Genomic DNA, 6,663 nt, shown 5'->3' on the forward strand with positions numbered 1-6,663 from the left:
AAAACAACAAAGAAAGCATTCTACTGTTTTCAATTTTACATTCACTGAATCTTCTCTTATATTTCTTTTGAAATTGACATTGTTTTCACCCTCGACAATAAATATACATGTTTGTTGCAAACTTTTTAGTATCACCTGTCCACGTAATCACTACCATATATTGAGCGTCAAGGTCAAATGATGTATTGGTTGTACGATTGAAGTAACGAATGGGTCGACCATATGATATTTTAGTACTAAAAAACAATAAAATACGAATTATGATTTTTTCCCCCCTGCAATCCTTGCCACCTTAAATTAAACATACTGCTAATTATATTGCTACACCAATGCAAGATATCACTGTAAGGACTACTGATATCACGTCAGTTAGTACACGAGTCTCTTTAACATTCTGGGTTCCCTCTCTTTTATGCTCATGCAGTAAAATACTTAATCAGACAGAAATATATTTTAAAGTACTAACAAACGTTGGATCATGAGAATCTTAAAAGGCATCATATGTAAAGCATACAATTGGTTTCATATGATTTACATGTAGCATTTTCATATGAGAATAATGCGCAAGTAACTCCGTGTGAGAATCATATGTATCATATATGTGCTTTGTTTCTTTTTTGGCAGTTGATTTTGATGGCAATAATCCTATTGCATCATCAAAGCGGGACAACTACGAACGAACAAAATGAACACATCTTTGAATTATGAAACGTTCATCCAGATTTTAGATATTCATTGCCTGTGGCTGTTTGTAAGTAGTGAAATTAGTGTTTTAACAGTAGATACAAGATCGATGGACAATAAAATTCATTTGCATACCAAAGTCACTGTGCTATGTTTTATTTTCTCTAAAGGCGTATGCTTACATATGTACAGTTAACTCTGCAACCTTGGTAAAATTCATTTTTGAACGTTTGAAATAAGAAATGATCAGTGACAGATACCTGTCATTTTCCATCTATATTTGCATCTTGTATACTTGATGAATGTGATATCTGAAATAAATGTTCATGAGAATATTCATTGCATTCGCAGTTACCAATATTTTGTCAGTAAATAAACTTGCGCTGCTTCAATGTACTTTATTTCTCAATAAAACGCCGATCTTGGTAAGAGCGTTCGCCTCTTGACCGGGAGGTTGTGTTGTTCAAGCCCAGGGAGGTTGTGTTGTTCAAGTCCAGGGGGTTGCGTTGTTCAAGCCCAGGGACGTTGTGTTGTTCAAGCCCAGCTCGTACTTGGGCCGTGTCAAACATAACAATAAGTAGTGACTGGTCCTTCACCTCTATTTAAAAGTGTGAGAGTCGCGGGTCTTTCGGGTGCGACCGTAAAAATCGAAGACCCTTGTCGCGACAGGCATGATACACTAAAGATCTCTCGCTGTTCGGCCCTAAGTGCATCGCATCTAGGTCTTTCACCCCCTGTTGGTGATGTCTCAAAGTGAATGAACAATTCTCGTAGGGACGAAATAAAAATAAATACAGCATATCTAAAGAAACATTAAATTACGAAGTATAAATATAAAGGGAAATGTCTCGGTTGTTTGTATAGTGGGATGCATGCGGAAATATCCCCCGTATTACAAACAACCATCATATTTACATATATAAACGCCATACATGTACAATTATTGACACCTGAGAAGTACAATATTCACCTTGTCCTCAGGGTTCGATGAATACATGTATTGTTCTTCTCTGTTAGCTAAAGCATCGTATTGACCTAAGAAATGTCAATAATCAATAAGAAAAAAACCAATCAATACTTCATCTGAACTTAGATCAGGTTCGATGCTACTTCAGTTCAGTTCGCGATAGAAGTGCACGATAGAAGTCTCCCTAATTGTTTTAAACATATCTTATTGATCAAATCAAAAGGATTGGGAATAAGTTCTAACAACTTACTAGTTCCTCTCCTAAAGGTATTACAATATGTCATACGAGATCATGATTAACAGGTAAAATGTAAATTAAATAAACGAATTTACTAGTTCCTCTCCTAAAGGTATTACGATATGTCATACGAGATAATGATTAACAGGTAAAGGTATTACGATATGTCATACGAGATAATGATTAACAGGTAAAGGTATTACAATATGTCACACAAGATAATGATTAACAGGTAAAGGTATTACAATATGTCATACGAGATAATGATTAACAGGTAAAGGTATTACGATATGTCACACGAGATAATGATTAACAGGTAAAGGTATTACAATATGTCACACGAGATAATGATTAACAGGTAAAGGTATTACAATATGTCATACGAGATAATGATTAACAGGTAAAGGTATTACAATATGTCACACGAGATAATGATTAACAGGTAAATGTATTACAATATGTCACACGAGATAATGATTAACAGGTAAAAAACGAATTTACTAGTAAACAGCTGAAAAAATATTCATATTGGTCTGCAAAGGCAAAATCACCGCACAGTAACAGACTTGTATCAATATTGAGCAAGTCAAGGCGATTAAAATGATTATTTCTAGCTTTAGAGTAGTTTTTTTTACAAGCAAGAAAGAGATAATAAACATCTTCGTCAAGTCTGCCTTTCTTTACGACCTAGTCAAACGTGAGTAGAGGCGCGAGTTTTCATTAAACGACCAAAAAAAAAAAAAAATCAATCGTGTCCATTTGGTAATTCCGTGGACCGATATTGGAGAAATCAAATGTTATATTAACCTCGAACACACGTGCAGGTGAACATAATGTTCTAGTTTATTGGATATCAGCCAATCGAAAGAATGAAAGATGAAGATAACGAACAGTGATCAATCTCATAAGCAGTACAAAATAGATAGTTGGGCAAACACTAACCCCTGGACACACCAGAGGTGGGATCAGGTGCCTAGGAGGAGTAAGCATCCCCTGTCGACCGGTCACACCCGCCGTAAGCCCTATATCTTGATCAGGTAAACGGAGTTATCCGTAGTCAAAATCAGTGTGCCACAAACGGTCTAATAATCGGTATGAAACACGTCAGACAGCATTTGACCCAACGATAGCTTGTATTGGCAAACTAGATCGTTATAACGAATCCAATACAAAGAGGTAAGTTAATCTGTATCGCCTTTAGTGTACAGATAGAAGCCAAAATACCTAAAGGTCTATATCAAATATATTTTTAGATACATGGCTTTTTCATGCTTACACAAGTGAATTAGGTATGATTTCCCCCGAATGCACGTTTACTCATTTGCAGTGTTTTACATTCATTCATTACATACAATCCTTTGGTCTCGGATGTGATCCTTACAAGAGAAGCACTTCATATGAGGATGTATACATGTAGTATATGACAAGTTTTGCTATACATGTAGGATCAAAACAAATTATGGGGGGAAACAGTCCGCTATCAATTCTCTTTAAAACATAATATAAAACCACAAGTGAATTCTGTATCACCAATGCGTAACATTAACATCACTGGATCCGTGTGGGTTTTTATTTAGATGAACATTAATAAATTTAGGGAAACAAGTTTTTAAATGTTGCATACAAAACGCCCTTGGATTATTGATAAATTCTCATTGCAATGCGGGTTCGTTTCGAAATAAAAAGTTGATTTAATCTGTTTTTGTATTGTTTACAACGCCCTGCTGTTAACATAAACACTCATTAGGCATGCGAGATAAGATCGAGGGTTTATGCAGTGATATTGTTTTGTGCATACCAAGATTTTCGTATTTTATTCCTTCTTGTAACTTTCCTTGACCTTAAGACATATGGAAATAATCATTCACCTTTCAACATATTTATAACTGACAAAAACTATAATTAAACGTCAACATTTTTAATCGATTGAAGTGGAAAAATTCAAATAAATCTCACTTCTTCATTTTTTTTTTTAAAAAGGAGACCAGCGCGTGCAATCAGCAGCAGAAACTCTGTACATTAACATTTTGGTCATTAATTAATTATTTAATCCACGAGGATTTTGATTGCAGAATAATTCAATGATTACAAATAGTACAGCCATTGCGCATACCAATCCCAAGGGAAAATAAATTTCGTAACAAACAATTAAAATAAAAAATCTTGTCAATTTGTAAGAAAGACCAAAAATGAAGTTAACCAGATGTTAGAAGCATATTAGTTGTGTTCATGAAATGATACTGTTTATTTACCTAATCTCAGTGTATCATGTTTTGACTCATTTGAAGTTGGAAGATTGATTACTTGGGGAGTAAAGACGACGAAATACGGAGAAAATGCCTTCTTAAGGAATGACAAGAAAATGATAAATACACGGATATCAGACGATATACTCGTGTATTTCTTGTAAAACCTGAATGAAAAGCGTCTAACTAACGTGGGACACGGGCAACAAACTCAGCATTACTCTTTATCGTAATTTCCCAAAGCCAGGGGGACGACAAACTCAGCAGATTACTCAATAATAATTTTCTAATGCCAGTGACCTTGACTGTATAAGCAGGTTGCCAACACAGGAAATATTTTATTCCATTCTGTTGAGGGGTCGTATAACGGCTAATTGACATGAATTGCATGGCTTGTGTCCTAGACGATATATCATAAACTGTAAGTGAAATGTCAGTTTAATTATCCTATACTTGAATTTCAAGATTACCGTATGCTGGGTGCAAAGGGAGTGAAGTGTTGTAAATTTTAGTACACAGAGAGAGAGAGAGAGAGAGAGAGAGAGAGAGGGTGGGGGGCATTGCGTCTGCTGTCTAACCCTATTCAAGTTTTCAGTTAACAATGCGACCATTTGCTGTTTTCCTAGCATTTCGTTTTAGCCTTTTTAGTTTTAACACCAGTATCCTGTACCTTTCGAACCTTCAATTCATTTATTTTGTCTGACAATATGTAATTTTAAGAAATTGAAGAAATTTCGAATGAAATAAATTTATTTTTACCAGTAATATCTAGGGGTTTATACAAGTGTGCGCCAACATGAATGCTTATTGGATACTTACGAAATATGAAACATTTTTGCTTAGATTTACATTGATGTGCCCTTGTCTATGGTTATTCCCAAGACTAATTGATTGATGGTACATCTGCTGTGACACAGGACCTCGGTTTTTGCGGTCTTATCCGAAGGACCGCCCCATTTAGTCGCCTCTTACGACAAGCCAGGGGTACTGAGGATCTACTCTAACCTGGACCCCCACGGGACTATTCTCGAGAGAAATTTGATTCCAAAGAAGGATTTTTGTTTAATGATCAAGGTATGTTCCTCGAGAAATTATATAAAGGTATTTAGTGTTGAAATAATTTGAAGTAGCACTTATTGCCGAAGTCATTTTATCTACTATCACCAAAATGACTAAAACAGCTCTAGCTAACACCACTACTGACGCAGTGAAATTTATAGATCCTGAAACTTTGTGTGGCACTTTTAACATACAATCCATAGTGTTTATATAGAAATAAAGGCCGCAACATCATTGTACGAAAATAGATAATTCACTGCAGAGCAAGTATACACAATTTCCACAAAATTATATCAGAAATCACATTTTTTCTAACCTGAGATTTATTATTCTTAATTCTAAGGAGTCCCGCGGGGATCCGAGTTAGAATAGGTCCTCAGTACCTCTTGTTTGTTCTAAAAAGTGACTAAATGGTGCGGTCCTTCGAATGAGATTGCAAAAACCGAGACCCTGTGTCACAACAGGTGTGGCACGATAAAGATCCATCCCTGTTCAAAGGCCGTAAGCGCCGAACATAGGCCTAAATTTTGCAACTCTTCACCGGCAATGGTGAGGTCTCCATATGAGTGAAAGATTCTCGAGAGGGACGTTAAACAATCAATCATTTTAAGAACATCTTCATCCCATGGGTAGTCCATATGTATGATATGGTGACTGTAGGTGGAAAGGATAACGCTTTAGAGCCCGGAAACCATATTGTTACTTCAATGTCCAGTGCGCTTGACCTTTGACCTTTTGACCCCAAACTCGATAGGGAACATCTTCATCCCATGGGTAATCCATATGTATGATATGGTGACTGTAGGTGAAAAGGATAACGCTTTAGAGCCCGGAAACCATATTGCTACTTCAATGTCCAGTGCGCTTGACTTTTGACCTTTTGACCCCAAAATCGATAGGGAACATCTTCATCCCATGGGTAGTCCATATGTACGATATGGTGACTGTAGATGGAAAGGATAACGCTTTAGAGCCCGGAAACCATATTGCTACTTCGATGTCCAGTGCGCTTGACCTTTGACCTTTTGACCCCAAAATCGATAGGGAACATCTTCATCCCATGGGTAGTCCATATATATGATATGGTGACTGTAGGTGGAAAGGATAATGCTTTAGAGCCCGGAAACCATTGCGTCTACAGACGGACGGACAGACGGACAACCCGATTCCAGTATACCCCCCACAACTTGTTGCGGGGGGGGGGGGGTTATAAAAATTGAAATCCTTCAAAAATGTCTTCTCATTGGTGCATTTCATGTATTGATGAGCGATTTACAATCCCACATAAACACAGCAAAATCCTATTTCATTTCATGTGTCCAAAATCGTAGGTACATTTGTATCCTATGAACTTAAACATATTCCAACATTTTATACGAAAACCGATTAGTGTGAAGGAAATAATGTTTGCTCGTAATTATCTCGTTATTCTAAACGCTTTGTACTTATCTTGACATTACTATACAGAT

Source organism: Ostrea edulis, chromosome 2 (genome assembly GCF_947568905.1).
Source record: "Ostrea edulis chromosome 2, xbOstEdul1.1, whole genome shotgun sequence".
In the NCBI taxonomy this organism is placed as follows: Eukaryota; Metazoa; Mollusca; class Bivalvia; order Ostreida; family Ostreidae; genus Ostrea; species Ostrea edulis.